Raw genomic sequence first — 26,142 nt, forward strand, 5'->3', positions numbered from 1 at the left:
CGTCATGTTGAATAACTTTCTTTCCTGTTTTCAAAACTACTTCAATTGTGTCGCCTCACTTGATGACTTCGACATCAAGTGATTAATGTATTTTCAATTATGGCAATTGAACACAGTGCGCATGCGACGAAATTTATTATTAGAAGGACGTTAAACGAGATCACACGGTTATACTGACGGGTTAGAGACGGACAATACTGAGTTGAGTTGTTGTGATCTTGAGTGATTAATAAGTATTATACAAAGTATTTATTAGTGTGTGTGACGCCAGTGATAGAGTATGTACGAAACGGTTCGAAGTCGGAGAAGATGAGTGGCGATAGTCGTAAAACTGGCAAGTATCTCTTTACGTACTTATTTATTGCGACTAGGAGCTGTAAAATAATCGGCACTTTCTATTGAAGAGCTTTAAGTAAAAGCATTTTCATAGAGCCACGAATATCGTGTGTGTTTGAAGCGATAGCTTTTTAGTAAGTATGTTTTATTTGTATTGTGTATAGCATTCGTTTGCAAAATGTGATCAATGATTAAACTCAAACCAAATGAAAAATATTCAAAGTTTTTTTTTTAATGAATGGTGGCTTATAAAAATATGACCACTTTAAATATATGAATTTGCGATATCCCCAGTCAACTGTCAATCGATATTGATATGGTTAAGGCAAATTTCGGGCAAGTCACATTATTTTGATACAAGGTAGGTACTTTTATTTTGTTCAATTTTCGTATAAGCCAAGGCTTACACAATACAATATAAAATAATATAAAGTAATTTTCGGTTCCTATATAAACCTAGACAAGTCAATTTGTGAAGTCAAAACACGTATTTTGGCCTAAAATATAAATTATATAAAACCATACAAACCTAAAATTATGAGACCTGGAGCCCGATTCAGTTTTAAGAACTTGTTATGGTTTTGAACTGGTTATGATACGACCTTGATGGTTGGCGCGCATTTTACGCACGACTCTCAATTCATTTCGCATGACCACATAGTCAGCGTTCTTCAAGGTCGTTTCGAAACAAGATCAAAACTGTCACTAGTTGATAAATCTGAAATCTGAATCAGGCTCCTTATTAGCAATATGTACTTACTAGAACATACATAAACAACTGTTTCGTGCAAATAACAATTTTGTTTTGCGTTAATGTTGAGCGAATATCAATTATCAATATATAACGAATCTAGATCGAATAACTGTAATAACTTGCAGGCAAACGAACCGCCAATGTAACGCAGAATAATAACGCGACATGTTTTGAGATGGAATGCTCCAAAACGTGAGTAAGTATTAGCTTGCATTATAGGTATTTACAAATTTAATAAATAGTATATTAACATATTTAGTTCCTTATAAGCTGAACTTATTTTTCAATTATTAGTAGTTAAATTTACAATCATTAGGTACATACTTATTTCTTTTGTAGTATCTTGAGGTAACTAGGCATTGAATATTTATTTGTATAATGTACCTAGTAAGTACATTTTAGGAGCGGGCAAACTAACAATGCAAGTAAAGGCAGTTCTGGAATGCTAGTCAATGCGGCCCCTTCTGCGTCGGAGCTGAAACAATACCTGGGTGTTTTCATATGCGGTAAGTCCTTAAATGTTTCTTTGTAACAGAAAAAACTTTTGCCATGAAATTTTAAACAGTTGTCAGAAATATGCCATGTCTATATTCATATTTGTAATTGATTTAGCAAATTTCTATAAATGTTATTTAACGGTGATTGATCTGATCAGACGAAATTAGGATATATATATAGATAATCAACATGTTGTAATGAACTATAGAACATATGGAAATTGGTCAAAAGTATTTTCGTTGTCTTGTTTTTTGTCACCGAAAATGTGACGGTGTGAATCTTTTTGTATGGGGCGAAATTCAGTTTTTTATTTTTTCTCCAGATAATTATAATCTACAGCAAGAAAAACATGCAATAGAACTCAACTTTTATTATTTAATTGATAAAAGACAAAAAAGGAGCCAGACAGAGTGATCAGAAACAAGACAACGAAAATAATTACTTTCGAAATATTTACAATCAGTAGGTTATAGTTATATTTTTACTTAAAAGTAATGTAAGAATTGCTGATAGTTTGTGGACCTCTGTAGAAATGTTTAAATCTAGTGTGTCACTATAACATCCAGAATTGTTTATAGCAAAAATAACTCCAGCGACGGCGTGAGTAGAATGTATATTACATGAAATATTTCAGGAGTGACATTGTGGGGGAGCTCGTGGTTTTTATTGCGAGATGCCGTGCTCCCAGGCGGGTATCTGTTCAAGATGGCTGCCGTGGTGGCGGCGGGGTACATCACTGGCCACTCTCTGGAGAGATACACCACCCTGAACCCCGTCGTAGGAATGACATTAATCGGCGCATTGTATAGAAACTTGGGAACGGAGAACTATTTACAAAATCCTGCCGCGGATGCATTGGATTATCATTTAAGGTAAGGTTGAAGGAATACGTATCTACTTAAGAATGAAAATGATAAACTTATTAATGGACTTCAAATATAATCGAATCAAAAAGTACCTACTAATATTTTATATAAACAGCTCATCCCAACATTTTCATTCATACCCAATTATGTTTTCTTCGGATTTGTTTACGGCAGGAAAACAATTCCACTTTAGGGAATAGGTACTTAAGAGTGCTAATTAAAAATCCAATCAACAAAAGTACTTTTCATTTCCCCATAAAAGAATAGAAAAGGTTTTATTTTCTCGAATGCTTAAACAATTAATTCGGATCTCGGTAACCGCCTGTAGGAATCAATTTTCGGGGTTTATGCTGCGAGTAGGAGTGCTTCATGAGATTCTTTTGTTTCAGACGGATTTATCCCGTGATTATCTTGTCGAAGGGGCCTCTCAGCTGGAACTGGGAATATATTAAATATAATTCGGTAAAAGTTTTCTCATTGGCAACCCTGGATCGTGGAGTGTTTGTCTACTGCCGTCTTCGCCCATGTGCTTCTCAAATATCCTTGGTATTGGGGTGAGTTCGTGTGTATAGATAATACAAACAATTTAGCTACTTGATATGTCTAGTATATTTTGTATGTATCTAAATAACAAATTGCCCTGTGTTAAAACTAATTCTTATAAGGGCAACCTTCAAACTCAAGGTGATGATAGTAAACGTAGTCGTTTCTACTTTTAGTAGGTAGGTCATAATTAATATAATAGAGACTTAATTGTTTGCGACCTCAATCCGGAATGGTCGCATAGGGACTATCAGTAAACAAAAATAATTATGTATATGGTACCTGCATTGCTATGTTGTACACAATAATTTTAACCTCGATGTGAACGTTTTATCTGACGTCTGCGAAAGCCTTACGCAGACGTCAGATAACTATCCGTGAATAGAATATCGGGAATATTTATAACCAGCAGGCCTATTATTCGTATGGATGGCTTTATCGACGCGACAAAATATCTGTACATTTTTTAACAGAGCGCGATTGAAAGTGAGGGATATCGTTTTATCACGCTATCACGTAGACAAGAACGACCATCATAACTATCTGTACAGATCAAATTAAATCAAATGTTCTCTTCTAGGTGAGATGGTATTTGGGGTTGATTAAATGTACCATTCTAAATCGTTGGATCATAAAGAGAGAAACTAGATGCATTTACTGTCATATAAACGGTCTGAACTACTTTGGGGTGTTTGTAAGGAAAATGCGCATGGCGATTTATATACTTGAATTTATTATCGCAAATTTGTATGGTATAGTGCGTTCCTATGAAAAGTTATATAAGGCATTAGGTGCCTAGAAGTTAATTATTTGTGTTTGGATCTAAACTCAATAAGTAATATTTACACTGTGGTAATCCAAATGTGAAGTGCAACCTATGCCTTTTATTGCTCGAACTATTACCAGAATTTGATGAAGTCTTTAAACAATGACAATAACTAACGCACATACCATCCTGGGAACAATATGTATGTAAACTCGTCGAACCAGGAAAAACCCAGGAAAACCTTGGCTCGACCATTAATAATCAAAATTGTAATGTCTAGATACATTGGTGCTTACAAGTTTCAGTTGTCTAACAATAACAATTAACAATCTACTAGTAATTTCCAAAACAGTATACACAGCATAATTGCGGATGACGGCTTAACATGCACATGTTAAAATTAGTCTGTAACACTCAACTGCATAATACAATATCAGTACATATTTCCATTGACAATTCATTTACATCAAATTATCTGCGGGAACTTGAATCCCTGATTCTATAGATGTGTTTAACCATATGTATTAACAATAATGAGAGTCGAACTCATTGTATATAATTATAGAATGTCACCTTTAAATACTCGTAATATAGTTTGGCAGGTAGCATTATTAACTCTTGGCCTAATGTTAGGTACTTAACTGGATTATACTGCCCAACCGGAACCACTGATTCTAGATCTGGTTTTATACAGGATTAAATATAATTTACTTTACAAAGTTAGGTAACACTTGGCGATATTTCATAGCAAGAGCAAATCTAATGGTCGCGCCGTCCTCTTTGGTGTCTCGAATCTCAGTGTCCCTCCTTCATCCCCTGTTCTTAGCGAAAAACCTTTACCATACTAGCTTATCTCTACTTAACCTAGGGTCGACTTTATTAACAGTGAATAAAATACATTCTCGCTACAAGTGTCTGCACACCCCGTTTGTCGCGACGTCCCGTCCGAAGTTGATCGCTCAGGATTTGTTGTCTTCCTCCCGCACATGGAGCCAGCGTTGCTCTATCTCGCGCCCGCATAAGAATGTCAAAGTGCCTCGTAGGCGCCGCAAGCGCAGGCCAGGGGATGTTTCGCACATGTCGTCTGAAACATTCGAATAAACCAAGGTAGATACTGCTGCGTATCGTATTGTAGACCTTAGGGTCATGTGTTGAGGTTCTAGATTAGTTTACCGTTGTGTACAGTGACGGCCCTTTATCTCTCCCAGTGAAAGCTAGTATAAACGTTGAATTGCGTAGCTTTCTGTAGTTTCTTCGAAGCTATAAATTACCCTTGCACTTGTTTCTATGGTTTCGCTTGAACTTATTGTTATTTATTTAAGCCCGCTGTTTTTGTCCGTCTAACTATTTTAAATTTATTGCTTCCTCATGATGCTGGGGTGACGCTCTTAAATTATTAACACCTACTGGGTATCTAATACCAATATACCACCTCACACCCCTCTCTGGGTAGATGACCAAAACAACATCGTTCCCTTTTGGTCTTCTACACAAACTATGTAGAACAACAGAGGATATTGGTAACTTATCTCTCCCCTCAAATAACTGTCTCGGTTTAAAAAAACTAACCCCAGTCCACTCGTACATAAGTGAGCATTGTCTTTCTTTAACAACGGTCTATTATGGGAATTGTATTAGTGGGCAGTAAACAAATAAATAAAGCTCTAGCACCGGCGCCTATCTTTGTGTGGCTACCTGACTATGGAGAGGTCAATTGCTGCTACTGCTACTAGCATTTAATACTTATTTTAAATAACTAATAATTTTCGTAGGTACTCTTGAAGTCGCTACCTGTCTATGTAAGTCATTACGTATCTTTGAACGTTGTTCCTATGTGATAATGAAATTTAATTACAGCTGTATGTTCGACACTAATGCGTTTATATAATTATAAATTAATTAAGAAAAATTGCCGAGCCCGTAAGTTACAGTTTATAATAACGAGATCCCTTGACTCATTCGTCATCAAACAATCGTAATATTCACTCACTACCTCTCAAGATTCTAAGTTGCATTCGTCCACTCCTTTCAAAATCACGCAATACTCTGGCCAGAGATTTTTCATACTAAGTTCACACATATTACAATTAGTTTGCTGGTTATAATATAATTCCCATTCATTTCTGTTATTAACTATTTACCCATCATGTTTACATTTACTGATACTAACGCCTGTATTTTTGTCAAGAGATCTCGCCCCATAAAACTTAAAACTGCATCTAAAACAAACTTTCCCGTGTCCATATTATCCAAATTATGGTAAGATTGCAATTGATAAGATATACTATATCTTGTGGTATAGTAAAATTTACTTTCCTTCATTTATTCGATTACTGTCATGATATCAAAACCCCTTTGTTAAATGTATTCTTAGGAGTCTTTAAATATTGTTATAATAGAGTTTTCTATAAATGTAATATGGCTTTAAAATTTTAGTAAGTTACCTGATTTTTTTTTCTCCAAAAAAAATAATAGTTCGAACAGACAATGGCCTGGCCACACGTTACAGAGTCATTTCCTCATGGAGCGGAACATGCACTGCTATAAATATCGTTCGTCTAGTACGAGAGTGTTTAATTCCCTGGGTCTGTTGCGTCCAACAGAGGAGGGGCGCAAGAACAGTCGCTCCTAAGTGTAAATGACGATAGGTTTGATTGACTAGACCGGGTCCGTCATCCATAACGCCAAAACTTCTAGAATTGATCCCGTTTGCACCACCCACGTTAGGGCCTGGCTCCAGTAATATGTGTGATTGCTACGTAGCCTTTTCATATGGAGGGTCAGCAAGTGCACAAGTGCACTATGTTGGTTTGTGATAGTATTTGATGTTAAATGGTACCAGTTTGTTTTTTTTTTTTATGGCCAGTGCTGACCCTCAGCGCTTCAATTTGTGTGGGCACAGGGTATCCTACGCAAGCCGTATAACCTTGGTCTATACTGGCAATTAATCGAGTCCCTATTCTTCTTGACGTAGTAACGTCGAAGCATCCCTTCTAATGTGTACAAATTACAAGCCTCAATAAAAGATAAAATATCCAAATATAATTGTGTTCCAGGAACAAAAGAAAGCCCAGCAAATTGCGTCCTCAGAGGTTATCCCCATCCGGTTAGACTCCCTCCAATTCCGCGTCATAACTGCCAGTATACATGAAAGCTTTTCTACCTGAGATCAAATCTAGTTGTTTATTAAAGCCAGGCACATAATGTCAAATGTAAATTTTCTAATATTGTCTGTTCAACCTCGCTAATGACAGCTTTACTTGATTCCCAAACCCTCCCGACGTAAAACAATTTAAATTAGTGTCATCTGTAGAATTACTACCATGGACTATTTAAACGGGCAATCATAATTGATAAGTTCATTTTCAACAATTAATATTCATGTTCAATAGCAAATATATAAACACATTTTACGTGGAACAACATCAATTGAAATAAATATTTACTTTGTGTACTTCTGATTATAAAAAGATATATAAAACAATAGGTGCGTATAAACCTATAATTTTAAACGGTAAATCTTTCTGTGACATACATACATACAATACTACATGATCTTTCAAATGGATTATACATCGCGTTCGTCATAAATTCACAAGCGAAAACTACTCAGTTTTGCACTATTATCCGGTTTCCGCTAAGTTTCTCAACTCTAACAAATGCATCAACAGTAACTCTACTAGATCTTTACATAATTTACGTAACCTCGTAAATCTTATTACAACCGAATTTACTTTCTTATTATAACGGTAAAGTCCTTCGCTACAGAAGCTCGCACATTATTAACTTGATAATTATTATATGAGTTATTATTTATTCGACGGCATTAAAACTCGATCTAAATATTATCTCACTCTCCGCTTTAAATAAAATACCACACCTGTCACATCTCGCCATCAATAACTCTATTATATTACGTCCTATGGTCGATATTCCTACAACGGCATTCGTACTACGCTATCTAATCTTGAACTGCCCAAGGAAACCTTCTGGTCCTATTGTTCTCCGTTGTTTGGTACCTGCTTCGCGCCTATTTGCAACCTTCAAGGCGAATTTTAAACCATAGTCTAACCTAATCAAATAAAACTTGTATTACAAAAGACTATTTAGCTCTCAATTTAGCACAAAATATCTACGTCACTGTACACAAAACACACACAAAATAAAATTCAATGACATATAAGTAGGTATACTGTCTTGGATATTTTTAATTGTCAAACCTTAAAAAACTCACACTAATAATGGTTTTCAACTGGAGTCTATTAGCACTCTAGGTAACCTGATACCCCTCTCAGACCGTTCTCAAGTATGTAAATATATTTTAGTGATCGTCATATTAATTTAATAAATTTAATGTTTCCTACGTTGTGTTTGATTTTTTTTTTTAAGGTTCTTTTTCTAGTTGTGTCTTTTTTGTGTAGTTTAATTTAGACACAAAATCTAGATCCTGCGCCACGGCACCACGTGAGATGGTATATGGGGTTGATTAAATGTACCATTCTAAATCGTTGGATCATAAAGAGAGAAACTAGATGCATTTACTGTCATATAAACGGTCTGAACTACTTTGGGGTGTTTGTAAGGAAAATGCGCATGGCGATTTATATACTTGAATTTATTATCGCAAATTTGTATGGTATAGTGCGTTCCTATGAAAAGTTATATAAGGCATTAGGTGCCTAGAAGTTAATTATTTGTGTTTGGATCTAAACTCAATAAGTAATATTTACACTGTGGTAATCCAAATGTGAAGTGCAACCTATGCCTTTTATTGCTCGAACTATTACCAGAATTTGATGAAGTCTTTAAACAATGACAATAACTAACGCACATACCATCCTGGGAACAATATGTATGTAAACTCGTCGAACCAGGAAAAACCCAGGAAAACCTTGGCTCGACCATTAATAATCAAAATTGTAATGTCTAGATACATTGGTGCTTACAAGTTTCAGTTGTCTAACAATAACAATTAACAATCTACTAGTAATTTCCAAAACAGTATACACAGCATAATTGCGGATGACGGCTTAACATGCACATGTTAAAATTAGTCTGTAACACTCAACTGCATAATACAATATCAGTACATATTTCCATTGACAATTCATTTACATCAAATTATCTGCGGGAACTTGAATCCCTGATTCTATAGATGTGTTTAACCATATGTATTAACAATAATGAGAGTCGAACTCATTGTATATAATTATAGAATGTCACCTTTAAATACTCGTAATATAGTTTGGCAGGTAGCATTATTAACTCTTGGCCTAATGTTAGGTACTTAACTGGATTATACTGCCCAACCGGAACCACTGATTCTAGATCTGGTTTTATACAGGATTAAATATAATTTACTTTACAAAGTTAGGTAACACTTGGCGATATTTCATAGCAAGAGCAAATCTAATGGTCGCGCCGTCCTCTTTGGTGTCTCGAATCTCAGTGTCCCTCCTTCATCCCCTGTTCTTAGCGAAAAACCTTTACCATACTAGCTTATCTCTACTTAACCTAGGGTCGACTTTATTAACAGTGAATAAAATACATTCTCGCTACAAGTGTCTGCACACCCCGTTTGTCGCGACGTCCCGTCCGAAGTTGATCGCTCAGGATTTGTTGTCTTCCTCCCGCACATGGAGCCAGCGTTGCTCTATCTCGCGCCCGCATAAGAATGTCAAAGTGCCTCGTAGGCGCCGCAAGCGCAGGCCAGGGGATGTTTCGCACATGTCGTCTGAAACATTCGAATAAACCAAGGTAGATACTGCTGCGTATCGTATTGTAGACCTTAGGGTCATGTGTTGAGGTTCTAGATTAGTTTACCGTTGTGTACAGTGACGGCCCTTTATCTCTCCCAGTGAAAGCTAGTATAAACGTTGAATTGCGTAGCTTTCTGTAGTTTCTTCGAAGCTATAAATTACCCTTGCACTTGTTTCTATGGTTTCGCTTGAACTTATTGTTATTTATTTAAGCCCGCTGTTTTTGTCCGTCTAACTATTTTAAATTTATTGCTTCCTCATGATGCTGGGGTGACGCTCTTAAATTATTAACACCTACTGGGTATCTAATACCAATATACCACCTCATAGGTCTCCACCTAGGTGCCATATTATCGTCTGTATCTCCAGCTGTAATAGTACCCACCGCCATGGCATTTCATGGGCGAGGCTTAGGCACTAAGAACCAGGTGGCGAGTCTCGTGGCCAATGCGGGTGGACTGGACACCGCTGTCACTGAAGGACTTTTTGGCGTCATAAATAGTGCTATATTCGTCGCATCCCCTCTGGCATACAGAATTGTAAAGGTGATGTATATAATGACAGAAAGTTATTAATTATTCTCTAACAATTTTTTAAAGTGTAGTCCCATCCGGAAGAAAACATGAAACTTGGCATGCATGTAGCTTAATACTCGTATAGATTCTAAAAATGCGCAATTGTATTTTTGACTGAACTCATCGATTACTTTTTAATTTTGTTAAAATTAAAACACGATATCCGCGAATCCGGGCACGCACAGCCGTCCCAATAATGCTTACACCTAATGAGAGTAGAACCACGGGGCCTTAAGTATATTTACATGCACAGTACATACACGTGATATTTTAAGATAAGAAACTATAATGTTTCAATTGCTTCTTGGTAGGATATGCATTGATAACGGAATAAGTATTTCGTAGTACACTTGATGATCTGTAAATCGGTAAGTAGATAAAAAGGATAAAACACATCACAAAATATTAATCAGTTGTAAAGTTATAGCAAAAATAAACATTAAAAAAATTTAAAGCCGTTTTTAGGGTTTCATAGTCTAAATGGCAAAATTAAAACCCTAATAAATGTTTACGGTTTAAATAAAAAACGCAATAATAAGAATATAAAACATGACCGAATAAAAATTCAAATTTGGTGTATAAATATTTTTTATGCAATAAAGCTCTCTCTATCTTAATTTTTTTTAAGTATTTACATAAATCATTGCTAAACTAATTTTAAAATTTTACCGCAATTGCATGTTTTTTTATAAATAATCCAGTTGGACGTAATTTATTAATTTTATTATAAATAAAATAAAAGTTTTGTATTGCATTGTTAAGAATTTTTCTTTTTATTTTAGACGCTCCTAGCCATATTCGTAGGTATCGGACTGGGCGTATTGTGGGGTATTTTGGTGGATTTGCTGCCGGACCAGAAGGATGTTTACGCACCAACCATCCGGAGTCTGTTAATTTTCACCGGAGGTCTTCTACTCAGCTACATAGGAGGATATATTGGATGGGGCGGCACGTGTAAGTATGTATATGCGGATATTATACATAGAACATTGTGCAACATGGGGGTGTAAGTGACATATTGTACGAGAGTCTATCTATATAAACTGAGTGGAGTGAGTGAGCAACTCACAAAGCATTTGTCTACGCAGAACTGCTAAAAATTATAGATAGGTAAGTATCAAACATATTTGATTGATGTTCATTTATTTATTTTTAAATTTAAATAGAGTTTTATTCATAGATATACTTAGTTCGTGATCTTAATAAATTATACAATAATTTCACTTAAGAACTAATAAATAAATTACAGGTAAGGTAACCTAAAACTATAAATACAACTATACCTAAACTAACCCATAAAAACTAATCACAAATAACCCCGCATCGCCCCGACGCAAAGGTGCCCATCACGCTTGCCGCGTTACCGCGTTGAACCGCGATGAACAACCTCTGCGCTAGGAACGACCCGGAGCGTAGGGTGTAATAGATTTGTTCATTGATTGTAAATATTGTAATAGTTTGTAAAGACTAAAGGGGCCCACTGATTACCAGTCCGCCTGCAGTCTCTGGCCTTATCGGGCGACCTGCCGTCCTAGACCAATAACGTCCACAAACATAAGCGATTATTGCCGGCCGGCAATGGTCTGCTGCCACCTCTGCGACTACAGACGAGTCGTCATTTTCCCACCGTACGGCCGCCTGCCGGCAATAGTCTGATATAATTTTGACAGATCCCTACAAATTGACAGTTCGCCGGACGATGTTAGCCTGTCAGTTAACCGCAGCAGGCCACACATTAACAGTTCTATTTCAGATTTTGGACTGACGGCAAATCGGACTACGGCTCGTCGATTCCGGTCAGCGTCGACAGATATCTGCCGGACAGTCCGTGGCCTGCAGGCCAATTTACACACACATTATCAGATAGCCGGCCGGTGGCCTGTTGGCCGTCATCTGTTGTCAGCCGAGAGCCTTCAGTTTCGTGTTTTTCAACTAGTTTAATTTTTTCCTCAAAATGGACTGTCGACGTCAAAGATAATGTTTACACTTTTGGACCTTATTCCTTTGTAATAAGGCAAAAAATGTAAACCTATATTTTACTACTATAGTGAAACCTGGTTAATTGGTTATTTGGATAAATGAAAAACCTCAATAGTTGCAACCAAAGCTCTAGAGCTTTGGTTGCAACTATTGAGGTTTTTCATTTCTGGTTCTGGTCCTTTGGAACCAAAGGTCCTCTATAATTGAAATTATGAAACTTTTTTAGTTATTTTATTAGTTACATGAAATTTGATTTTGATGTTTTTCTTATGTTTGCCTCCGTAATTAAACAGATTGCATAAAGTAGTTACCTACTCTATAATTGTAACAGTTCCATTGTTTGGTCCTATTTATTATTTCTACTAGTAAAATAGGATGTACTTTAAATATTTATTTATTTCATTATTTTATACTTTATTGCACAAAACAAGTTAAAGGTACAAAAGGTGGACTTAATGTTTTAAGTTATTCTTTACCAGTCAATTACTGGCCCAACCAGAAACTATTTTACAAGCTTTTATTACCTAACTGACTTTCAAATCTGAGAAGGACGAAGGTTATCAATAGGGAATATTACGCGAAACTCTGCGTAGGGGGCGCCAGACCGTTACAGAAACGAAATACTACCAGAAAAAGGTGACGAAGTGGATTACTATATCTGGTGATGTACGTAATTTTTTTGTTTGATTTCTTGTAAATTATAAAAACCTATTACAAGGTATCAAACAAAAAAATCACTCGTAAACCGCCCAAATGGACCTAATATTATGTAGAAAAGGTTTTAAAGAGTAGAATGAATAAAACAAAAACATAACAGTAAAGTATTTTCATTTCTTTCAATTTGGTATACAAAGATAGCACCTAAATAAGAGCCGGTGTAAGTAAAAGTAGGTTGAATCCACCGCTTGCAGCTTCTAACTCCATATCCTTTTTTTGTAATAATAGTCACATAGTAGGAGAATTGCAGGTAGGTAATATCGCCACGCCACGCTCTGTAACGCCGAACACAGTTTGCTCCAGATATTCTTTTAACTTAAAACGGAATGAATTAATGTTGTCATAATTCGGATCCAACTTGTAGCTGAAAAATTTCAGGCATAGATCTTATCTCTTGTCTAAGCAGGTACTTCGGTTAGGTTAGGTGAGGTATCTCCATACTTGCGCTAGTGTTCCTACCACGTGTCTTTATAGCGTACTTTATACAGGGTGATTCATGAAACGTGAGCAGGACTAATCCTACACACTCAGTAACTGATAATTGATCGATCACTATAGTATTTAGGTGAAACAACCACACTTTTTCCTATTTTTTAACTTTTTGGTGAGGGCAAATTTAATTCTCTACAATCATGGTCACCCTACAAAACCTAATTAATAAACATAAAACCTCTTTTACCGTAATGACAGCATTTTGATTACGAAGAAAATAAACTGTCAAACTTGGTGAGATACGAGTTTTCAAAAGTAACCAGACCGTGATGACAGTGATGACATTCAATTTGACACAGAATATCGGTAGTTTGGTATTCTAATTTTAGGGTGACCATGCATGTCGTAAATAAATTAATAACTTTTTTTTTCAACATGACTACAAAATTAACGTTAACCTCACTAATACTGATACGAAACAGTTGCTTATAATTTACGAAATGCGCAGTGTTAGTCCTGCTCACGTCTCCTGAATCACCCTGTAGAATCATATCGCACAATTTTTGCAGAATGTCAGTCATGAAAAAAATCAGAATTGTGATATTATGTTTTCGATTTTCTTATAAAGGTATTTTTCATAGCTAGTCTTTTCATTGCTAGCTGCCGTGAACGCCAACGATGGTATACCTCCCGGCGTTATCTTGAGAACTATTAAAATTTTAACCACTGTTTTAGGTAATATTGGGAGGCTAATTTCCCTATTTGAATCTTTGAATGCTTGCTCCTTTTTTTCTCGGTTACACTTCCAGCAATCAATAATCATGTCTGTATTTTCGAATATATAAGCCACGCAAATACAATATGTCACATTTAAAATTAATAGAGTAAAAATAAGGTTTATGTTATAATTCTCTTTACGACATTTATTTTTGACTGACAGTAAACAACAGTTGCGACGTAACAACATGATAAATAAAGAAAAGTCTTGACAAACTAGATACATGCAACCTTCGCATTGTTGTATTCAGGCCTTAAAATTGTATAAATTTTATACTGACATCTGGTGATGTAGTTTGCACAATCGGAATAATTTTATTTCAATTTGACAGAAGCCCTACCGTATTTAAGATTAATAAGGTCTACTGGCCGTAAATTGTGTATGAAATTACAAGCAAATATCAACCTCAAAGAATTAAGTATTGGATCCGTGATGTTCGAAGACAAAAAGTCGTATGCTTATATTGCTTATTAGGGACTATGAACTCTTAAGTATTAGGAATAAAATAGAATTTACTAATGCTGTAACGTGTGTCGATCGCCGGCCGGCTACCTCATCATGTGTGTTTGACTGGACTCGAGGCCACGGACTGTCCGGCGGATATCTGTCGGCGCTGACTGGAATCGTCAGGCGGCCACACACGATCAGTTTGTGTAAGTCGTCAGGCCGAAAACTGACAGAAAACTGTTAGTGTGTGGCCTTTTGCGGTCAACTGACAGGCTGATATCGTCCGGCGGACTGGTAATCAATGGGCCCCTTAAGACAAATTCGTGCTCTGAATTTAACAGTTGGTGTTATATAACGTTAAAATTAATGTTAAATAAAGACAATCATGCCATCGCACGAAGAGCCACTTTAATAATTAGTCAACCTTCATTTCAATCGAATTCAATCAAGAGTATTACACCAGGAATGAAGCGTTATAAACTCGTACCGCCCAAGAATAAAATGCAAGATAAGCTTAATGCCTAGTGAGCTGATACATGACTATATATGTAGGCGGCCGATCGTAAAATCAGGCAGATCATTAGGTTCCTAGGAATATCGTGACTCGGAAAAATGATTCAGGCCAAGTCTAATTTTAGCTATTAGATATCAGTATCATATTGGAATGAAATCTAGAATCGGCCCGATTGTCGCGTCTAGTGAGTCGACAGAGACCCGCTACGCGGGGCTGCAATATTTGGCAGTTTGGCCTTCGGGCATCTGAAGCAACCTAACAAACCTGCCTGCCTACATATTGGTTTCGTGCCTAATCCATATCGTATCTAGTCGTAATATTTGACGTATCTTAAAGTTCGAATCGGGCCACAAGTTACTTATACAATATACACCTACGTTATCCGCAAGATAACTGCATCTCTCCACTTTCCTTGCGCCCGAGGGCTAAAAGGATACCGTCGTCGCAGTCATCTTACTAGAAATAAAAAGAAAAAGGCCGCTCCAAGTTACTATCTACTTAAATGTATTAGATAGCCGCCTTCTAAGTATGTAGGTACTGATATCAGTACGTTATCCTGTGTGCTCGCTTATTTTGCTTTGGAAGAAGAGAATAATAAAAAATAAGCTGTGACAGATGGACAGACAGACAGAAACACGAGCTATCCTATAAGGGTTCCATTTTTTCCTGTCGAGGTACGGAACCCTAAAAAAGTAGTATTATTTTGTCTTATACAGATTACCACATAAAATTCGCGCTTATGAATTCATTGACAAAAAAAATACCACTTAGGTACAGACATCGTTGAAGATAGGGCCTTAAATTTGAAGCTCTAACGGGGGTAATTAAATTGAAAGGTTGAAAGTTTTCAGCCAACGACCAGTACGGTTGCTGGTTACATTAGAACTCTCTTCGACTTTCTCTTTACGTCATACTTTTCTTCTCTCTCAGGCAACCCTGTACCTAGATCAACACGATGTTAATATTTCGCACGCGCAAAGTTATTCATTTAGGTACTCTCGATGTGGAACGAACTCTCTGCCATTTTTTTGTCAAGAGACTGTATGGTACGAGTATGGTTTACTTTAAAAAAAAGTTCACACTCACAGATCCAAAACTCAAGATCAAAAACCATTTTAAAAAAACTTTTTGTCATTAGTGCTAAGTGTACTCTAATAGATAAATTAATGAGACTTTCGTGTCCGTTGGTTTTTTTAGATCGATTTCAATACATTTTCCTTCAACAATCATTGCGTTTCATTAATTAAAATTACCAAGATACATGCATATTGAGAAATGTATTTGCTATTACTATTGTATGTGGCGCTGCATTTTCTTGCAAATCTAGTCACCAAGACTTTATAATAGAAATAGAAATTGAAATGCATGAGATCAAGTGAATACTTAAACTTCGAGCAAAGTTTAGGTATTAGTACAAGCTTCATCACACATTCGCTTAAACACGATTTATAAAGGCTTTATTTCTTATGTTAAGGATGATTTCATATCAGCTTTAGATTTTTTTAAGTGAATACTTCTTTAGCGGCGCTGTGCTCTTTTTGTGATGGGGAAAAAAATTTAAACTCGCGACAGGTCACGTGACCGACAGATTCGACAAATTGAAAATTCGTAAGACGGACACGTGACCTGATCGAAAAACTGTTACAATGTCATTGAGTTTTCACTTCTGCAGGCACTTCCGGAGTTTGCAACCCGTTGTTTTTTTTAAATAGATTTTACTCTTATGAATATTCTAAAAAAAAAAGAATAAAGAATATTTGAAGAAAGAGTATTTGATATGTGAATAAAGAGTATTTGTATTGTATTGTATTGTATTCTCTAGCTGGAGTTGCTATCATGGTGTGCGCCGTCACCGCAGCAACACGATGGAATCGGCGCGGCTGGCCTATCAACAACAACCCTGTATCAGAAGTATACAAGCTCCTCTGGCGAATCCTCGAGCCAATGCTCTTCACTCTCAGTGGCTACTATTTAGAGGTAATAGTACTTTTTACTAATTATAACTTTACTAATTTTAAATATCCCCTCCCCTAGGTGGATTGTCACTTTTGGTGTTTATCGTTTAACCCTACCCCCCTAACCTAACCCTAGTTCCGAACCCGAAGGTGGGCAATAGGGATTACGATGACCATCAGACCGTCCATCCCTCTGTCCGTCTGTCGCTGCTCTATCTGGCTGGATAGTTCTATCTCAAGAACAGTTTTAGATAGTGAAATTTTTTCAGAGTGTTTTTCTATCTATGACTATCAGGAGACAATGTAAGAAAAGCACCGGGGGCGGATATTAACACATTATCTGTCCTTGTATCCATTTTGATAGCAAAATAGGGGTATTTGAATATCCAAATAGATGCCTACACAAACAGAGACTATATCCACTTACAAAAATCGGCCAAGTGCGAGTCGAACTCGCGTTCCAAGGATTCCGTATATTACCCAATTATTAACAGTTTAGTTTTTTTTATATGTAAAACGCGAGTGAATTTCCTTTACCGGACTAAAACTAAGTATAAAATATTTCAAAATTACAAAATAAATATATTTGAGATTTTCAAAATGAGTTTTTTCATTTGATATGTAACACGTAACAGTTTTTTCATTTGATATGTAATTTTATTAATTATCCCCCCCCCCCCCAAATTGGCTTAGTGTTTAAAATTCATTTGTTTACGTAAGATGTACGTCTTTGGATCACGAATTTACATATGTGTAACAAATTTCAACTTAATTAGCTCAGTACTTTTGAAGAAAATGGGCTGACGCACAGACAGACAGACGCACGAGTGATCCTATGAGGGTTCAGTTTTTTCTTTTGGAGTTACGGAACCCTAAAAACGATATTAGTATTAGAAATTGGATAATACATTTTATTTTCCAGTCAATAAAAATTGGTTACCAACCTAAATCACCCGTTCTGCAAACATCCTTGTTCTGCAAATATTATGAACAACAATTTAGTAGATATACTCAATAATTTTCCATGAACTTCGAGTGTATGAATCCATAAAGAAGAATTTGGTGTTTATTTAATTTGTAATCTGGTGATTACATAGTAATTTGGTGATGGTGGTCCATCAATTGGATCCTATTCGGTGATAGGACCATCTACGTTATGCTTGCGGATTTCCGCATTTCACCCCGTGAAAAAAAAAATCTATCTATATCTAATTTACTATATATCTATTACACTTTCATGAAACAAACTACACATAGGACAGGTGGAACACCACCCTTTATCACAACACTCACAACATTATGGAGATCTTGTGAAAGATTTGTTTTTAATTTTTTTTGCGTTCAGTACAATAACGATGAAACTTTCCAGCTTTTATCGCATCTTCCCAGTAAACGGCTGAAGTAGCTGAAGAAACGTGACTCGTAGATTATAGATAGCCGTATCTGTATTTGGGTCATACACATTTTATAGTATGCTCGCGTCTTTCCTGTAGACATGGCATAGTTAAGGAAATCCGAAGCAAATTTTTACTCTTATAGGTTGGTTTTTTTTTTCAGTACTTGTCTTAACTAAGAAAAACAACATATACGTATATATGTATCAGTTTTAGGAGCATTCCATGAAATTGTCTACCGTTGTCCCGTACAAACGCGAAGTTTCTGAAAATTTAAAGGTATAAGAGATTCCTTTTCTATGACAAATGGTCAAAAATATGCACAGAAATATAATCGCCTGCTTTAAATGCCGAGAAAAAAGTCGCAACACAGGAAATAAAATGCGTTTGAACGGGACAGCCCGTGGAATGCTCCTTTAACTTTTTTTGGATTGTCTACAGAAATAAGTGACCTACTTCTAAAATGTGTTTGACCCATGTATACAACACGATTTTTCCAGCAATAAGTACACTTCAAACATCTCGAGAGCATCAATAGAGCGCTGCCTCTCTTTGCTTTTAATGGTTCACATTTCCGCTCCATGTGTGAAAATCATTAATTAATACATTAGGTTGACTTATTTCGTGCGTTGTTTTTACCATTTTCATATATTTAAACGGTGGTCATAATAAAATATGATGGTATTTCAACAAAACACTAAAATATTCATATAACATAACTTCTGTGAGACACAGAGATATTAAATAAATGAAGAACGGGTCACTCGCTCACTTTAAAATACGCGAGTGACCCGTTCTTAACATATTTAATAAAAACTAAACTAGTTTGTGATCTAAGGTCAATAGTGGCTAATTCGGTCATATATTCCGTCCACTATCGTTTTTCTCATGAACAACATTAATAATTTCGTCGATTAAGCAGCGATTGCTTTTAGTTTCAGCAATCAAAAGCAAATGATTTTTTTTTCCTACGATGGAAAATCAAAGAAATATACGCTCGTGGAAGGAATAGCCCCTATGACGGAATTAGTCACATTAACCTTAATTATGATATTTGATGCAGATATCACAAATAACGTTAGAAGAATTCGGGCGTATAGTTGCCTGCATCTTCCTGGCTCTGTTTCTACGGTTGCTGACGGCATTCCTGGTAGCCCTTGCCGGAGACCTATCAGTGAAGGAGAGCCTATTCGTAGCGGTCACTTGGATACCCAAAGCTATCGTTGAGGTGACGTAATCGTTAATATTACTATAACAAATCGTGCTTATTACTAATTGCTCAATCCGCATAATATATTAATGTTGAAATATATATGTATTACATTTATTTGTTGTGTTTAACGTATTAAGAGATATACAGGATCCTTGCTTTCTCGTGTTTGATTTATTTAGCAGAGACATTTTGCTCTATTAGTTTCTTTATTTTAGGATTACTATAATATATACATAGATAGGATGGGTGGATTTATACACATAATTCCGATATGATGAAATGAAACTACAATTCCTATTAGTTTAACACCCCTCTATTTATTTACAAATTTATAAGGAGACACAAATTAATCGGTTCGGTCGTCGTCGCGTTAACAAAAATCTTTACTTACAAGCCAACGTCCCAAAATTATATTTACCCGACGTTATTGCCACATTGCCAGCGACTTAGAGGCATGTAATTATATATCTTTGGAGTTAAGTATCAGTGCAAGACTGATAAAAATCTCTTAAATATTGTTGATCCTTAAAGCGGCTACGATATAATGTAATAGACACAAAAAGTATAGTTGCTTTCACTCTCCTGCTAAAACATGACGGCATAATGTTCCTATAAATATTTAACAATAATCGGGTATTTTCAGGAAATCGATCGGCCAATATTTACATGGTAAACGGTCCGTTAGTTACATGTGCAACTCATTAATCATAGTCAAGTGATGCCCCGCCCGCGCCCGCCGCCGCCGCCCCCGCGCCAGCCTTGTCACCGTCCTAATATAACTTTTAAGCGATCTTTTTCATTAACTAGTGCGGGATAAACCGCCTAGCGTCCAATTGACTTCAGTTTAATTGACTTCGAACTTCTGTCTGCCGGGTTTTACCTACTTTTAACCAAGTTTCCGAATTTTTACATATGATATCTAGTGTCTTTGGACACGTCTTTTTTATAGAATTTATAGTATCATTAAATAGTAAAAAAAAGACCTATAGTAACGGTACCATGAGACATTCAAGTGAAAATTTTAAGTACCCTCCTATTTTTGAACTTTCACTACCTATACATCAGTCAAATTTCTACCGCTTTGCGCGTAAATAGTTGAATGTCCTGTACGTTTTTTTATGCTTTCGACGTGTATAATGAAAGATAATTTTACTCCAGACACGGACAGTATGGACAACCGCTTCTCCATAAGTGTATATAAACGTAGTACCTACCTATTTTCCTCAGTGCGTATTGATATTATAGAAAATATTTGTACACATTTTAATGTAAGTTGACCCAATGCCCCTTCGTTTGATTTTTTTCTATTTTTTAATTATTATAAGAGTTTAAAAGCATTAAAATTTCGTATTTAGGAGCATTAAAAAGTTTGTATGATTTGAGGCCAAGGAGTAATACGCTGCATGCAGCAAACAGCATTTTACGTTTTCTGGCTCCAAACTATTTAAACCATTTTTTTAATAAATGGCCTCAAGCGTAACTTGTGTATGTAAAGATGAGGACGCGTAACTTCAACCGCATTGCGCAGGGTTGAGTACGGACTTAAGGCAGCGCCTCGGCGTTATCGTCGCGTTACCCTAAATGCGGCACTCGCTTCTTACTCACAGCTCAGCCGTTTACAAAACGTTTTATGCTCATTTGCAAGTATGTCTATAGTATATTTACATTTTAATTCGTAACAACTATGCGGCATTAGAGACGACTTATTCTTATTTACTTGTGGTGAAGCGTTGCCAGTAATAGCTCTGCAATAGTTATATCTGTATGTTGTTCAGAAATCCATTCATAAATTCTCTAACTGCCAAAAAATTTAAATTCAAATCGAAACACGGTTTTTTATTTTGGTTACAAAATATTTGAAATTAAGACGTACTAACTAGATAGCTTAAAATAAATTTAAATGGATATTTTTTAAATCTGCAAAACATTGCCACATATAAGAGACTTTTCACCACCGTCACTATGATAGTAAATGTGCTAATCCATTTCTTATCATTCTATGAGGGAGTTCTACAGTACCAACATCGTTATTTTAGGGAAGACTTACCTACTAATTGGCAATTAAGCAGTTAACAATTTTATGATGCATTTAATATTAAATACTCGCTGGTAAATACAATATATGCTTGTAATACTTTTTTTAATTAATCGTCTTAAAATATAATAATATATTATTAACTAATAGAAATAGTACAAAGAAAAAAACATATAAAATTCTAATTCTTTAACTACACACTTAGGTACATCAGAGTTATCAAAGGCCTTTACTAGTCCGCCATGACATTACAAACAAACCTTAATTACCTAATCTAGAATCGACACCGATAATGCGTAAGTATTTCTCTAGAGAAATAAAGCAATTAAGATTATCTGTACTTATAAGAAGAAACATGATCCTAACAACATTTTTAGGGTTCCGTACCCAAAGGGTAAAACGGGACCCTATTACTAAGACTTCGCTGTCCGTCCGTCCGTCCGTCCGTCCGTCTGTCACCAGGCTGTACCTCACGAACCGTGATAGCTAGACAGTTGAAATTTTCACAGATGATGTATTTCTGTTGCCGCTATAACAACAAATACTAAAAACAGAATAAAATAAAGATTTAAATAGGGCTCCCATACAACAAACGTGATTTTTGACCAAAGTTAAGCAACGTCGGGAGGGGTCAGTACTTGGATGGGTGACCGTTTTCTTTTTGCTTTTTTTTGTTTTTTTTTTTGCATTATGGTACGGAACCCTTCGTGCGCGAGCCGACTCGCACTTGCCCGGTTTTTTAAATACCTTGTTCTGCAGATATGTTAAGGGTGGATACTTATGTTCTTTTTTAGTTAACTGAAGATATTTTGTCAACTTCACTTAAAATTGTGCAAAACACCAATATAGCATAACCATTTCAAAGTATTTTTTACTCTCAAATTTAATAGTAAATATGTCAGAATGACTTATTGACTTCCGTGCTTACCGATAATACAAAGTATACAGCAATCTATCGAAAAAACTCGTTGTATTCTCCCGTTTCCGTGCGTAGGTTGTTAAGATTTAGATTCAAATTCTTATTGTCAATAATGATATGCCCTTAACGTAAATATTTTTTCAGGCTGTATTGGTTCGTGTGGCTACAGATTCTCTATGGGAGGCCAGCAGCGCCCAAGACAAGAAGATTGCGGAGCAACATTCAAATATCATCGTTATTGCAATACTAATAACGTCGACTTTAGGGTCGGGGCTAACGACTCTCTTAGGACCGATTCTACTTTCACAGGACTCGAGGGTTGCTCCTGAGGGTATCTATTATTTTTATCTGACTGATGTACCTATCAATCATTTAACTCTACACGTATAAATATGGTATTCTGTAATAAAACATTCAATCTATGGATATTGACTCTAATAGTTTTTGGCAGTTTATTTACTAAGAAATCATAAGTCAGTATAACTAGTAATGCAATTCTTGTAAAGATTGAATTAAAAAAAAATATATATAGTAACAGCACCAGTCATGCGACATTTAAGAGGAAATTTGGAGTATTTATGATATTTCCCTTATACATGTAAATGGTCTACCGCTTAGCGTGTTAAAAGATGAAAGTCCTATCCGTCTTGCATGTTTTAGGCGTGTTGTATCAAAGATACTGCAATGAGTTTCCACATACTTAACAAATTAAAACTATGTCTTTTTTCTCCAGTCATGGACACCAAAGCTCCAGTAATGGGCCCCCGGTAATGGACGTGGATCCAGTAATGGGCCCCCTATAATGGACATTGCTCTATCAGTATAAAATATTAAAATGGGGAATAAGTTATGGCAAAAAAATCAAGTTTTGGTATAAACTTTTATCGCTGAATGTATTTTTCTTTCCACAGACAATTATTATTGTATTAGATCCATCGGGACAATTCTAATATACCCAAACACAATTAGTTACGGTTTATTGCGATAAAGTTCACATGGCCACCTCCTGTCTCCATCATCAGATCAGGTCCATGTTATCATAATATTGCATTATCATCCGATTTGCATACTTAATTACGTACTTACACAAAATTTCAACTGAATCGGAAATCGAAAAGTGGCTCAAATTCAGCTACCAAGATTTGACCCACACTAACTAACAGGGCAAGTTAAATAAAAGTTTGGAAAACGATATTAATTTATCTGAAGTCCGAGAATACCTCCTGATTGACATATTTTGTAACTACATTTTACTTCTGTATTGTTTAAACATGAAATTATGGCATGGCAAGCATCATTATGTAAATTGTCCCATCATAGGAGGTATGCAGTTTTACAGCTCCTATAATGGGATTGGGCCAAATACCACTATTTTTTTTACATCTGTGGAGTCACAACATAGTGTGTTGTATACCTTATCTCATGGTAAATGCAATTAACAAAACACATTCTAGTTTTCATCAAGTATTAATTAATTAAAATTTAATAAATTAACTCACCTCTCTTAGCCAAGTTGTTAAGAATTCGTAGTGGTATTTTTTTTCAGTGACACGACAACTTTTAGGTTAACGCCAATTTCTTAAAAAACAACCAAATTTAATAAAACTTCAAACTGAAACAGCTCTAGGAGTCTTATTTATGATAATATACAGCCAGTGTTTATAAACTACTTTTAGATACTTATTTTAGAGGAATTATGTTTTTTTGTCCCATTACTGGTTCCACGTCCATTATAGGGTCCACTACTATAATAAGTTATTAAGGGTAAGGGAATATAAAACATTCCATTGGTTATATATGTAAAGGTATTAAAATGACTAATCCGTTGTTTCAGAGTTACATCCAGCAGACAATCCCTGACGCCGTTTCGATCCTCGGATCTTATTACAAGAAATGTGTCTCCTTTTAGTTATCAAAAACAACCATAGATGTGTCATTTAAATAAATAAAATTCTTCTAATATCACCTTGTTGTACCATATTTGCATAAAAATGATAACAAGGTGATATTGACATTATTTTCCTGTACAGTGACATATTTTATAAAACAAGGTCACTATTAAAGAACTGTTTTACCCCGTAGTTGTTTTACCAACTTTAACGGCACCTAATCGTAACTTATATACATTTGAAATTTACTTTTGATATTACGTGTAACATTTGCTGTTATGGTTGAAATTTTTTAAGCTGAACGTTTAAGACTATGAGCTCTCATTACTCTCATAGTCCTAAACGGCCAGCTTAATAAAAATCAACTGTACGTCATGGGGTGGATCCAGCTTTATGGTCAGTGGGGCCACATGGTAATATTCTAGTTATTTTTTCGCAAATAAAATATTGAAACTTATTTATTATAGACCATATCCAGGCCCCAGGATCCGCCTATGAATACGTCCATGTGGTTGTAATAATATGTGAAAAATTAAATATACATAGTTACATACAATTTTTCTTAAAATGCCAACAAACAAAGATACTTGTAATTGTGATTACTCGTAATTAAGTATCTATTTTATTTGCCACCTACATATTTAGATTGCTCTATCCGGATTGAAGGGCATAATTTATAATCTTACAAGAATAAACAGTACCTACCTATGCCTAAGAGGCTAAGTACATACTGTACATAGTAACTAAAAGTAATGCATACTTTTATCGAACTTTACGATCATAAACTATACAACTATAAGAAATGAAAAGCATTTTTTGTACCTACATTTTCACCACCTCTGTTAAACCATGTACATTTTTTATGTAAAAAGTGAAAAGTTTACACTAACAGGCTAGAATTACAAAACAGTAAGGTTTGGTATTTATCTCATTTTTTGTGATATACAGGACCTGATAAAAGTCCGTTTAAGTACTTAGATCGTGAGTTATAAATTAATTCATTTTCTTTTTTTAATGTGTACATTACAGTTAGTTTAAATTGTAAATTTTGTATATTTTATAAACATTAAGTACTTTCGAATAATATTTTTGTACCTTAGGCAGGTACAAAAATATTTATAGTTTCAAATTTATTTAGTTATACATACGAGTAACAAAGGTAATTTGGATTTTTAACTTAAATTATATTAAACTACCCCTTGACTACTGTTTTTATTTTATTCGTATCTCTCTCCTTCCTTTTTCGTATCTCTCTCGTCGCACAGAAAATAAAAATAGTCGTAACTACTCGTCAAATTATTTAATTATGTCCAATGGCAGAATTTTTCATAAATAAAAGATGAAACCTGCTTCTACAGTATTGACCCTTTGGTCACGGTTTTTAGGATTTCCTAGTCAACCATGAAGCCCAAAAATTTACAATTTCATCATTCTTAATCCTATCTGTCTGTTTGTCTTAGCTTAGTGTTATTAGGATGCTGTAATTTGTTGGGTGAATAAAACCTCCCGTACACGTATTCTAAGTATAAAATGGAGATCAGTTCTTTAGTCACTGCTACTTATCTTAAAGGAAGGGTTCGAAAATTGTACCTATATCTTCGATGACAAACTATTAATGAACAAGGTAACCTAAACAAGGTACTTGCAGTTGGTGGTCGATTTCGATGTATATGGTAAAAGAGCTCGTACAAGCCATATCTTCGCATCGAAATCAAATGAATAACTCCTATATGTTTCTTTATTAGCCAAAACTATAAGTACTCTTCAGTTTT

The 26,142-nt window shown here is 35.5% G+C and overlaps 1 pseudogene; it reads left to right on the forward strand.

Moving 5' to 3' along the window:
* LOC134663647 (sodium/hydrogen exchanger 9B2-like) lies at positions 1-25,577 on the forward strand (annotated as a pseudogene).
* Positions 25,578-26,142: the final 565 nt, after the last annotated feature.

This window comes from Cydia fagiglandana, chromosome 4 (assembly GCF_963556715.1).
Source record: "Cydia fagiglandana chromosome 4, ilCydFagi1.1, whole genome shotgun sequence".
In the NCBI taxonomy this organism is placed as follows: Eukaryota; Metazoa; Arthropoda; class Insecta; order Lepidoptera; family Tortricidae; genus Cydia; species Cydia fagiglandana.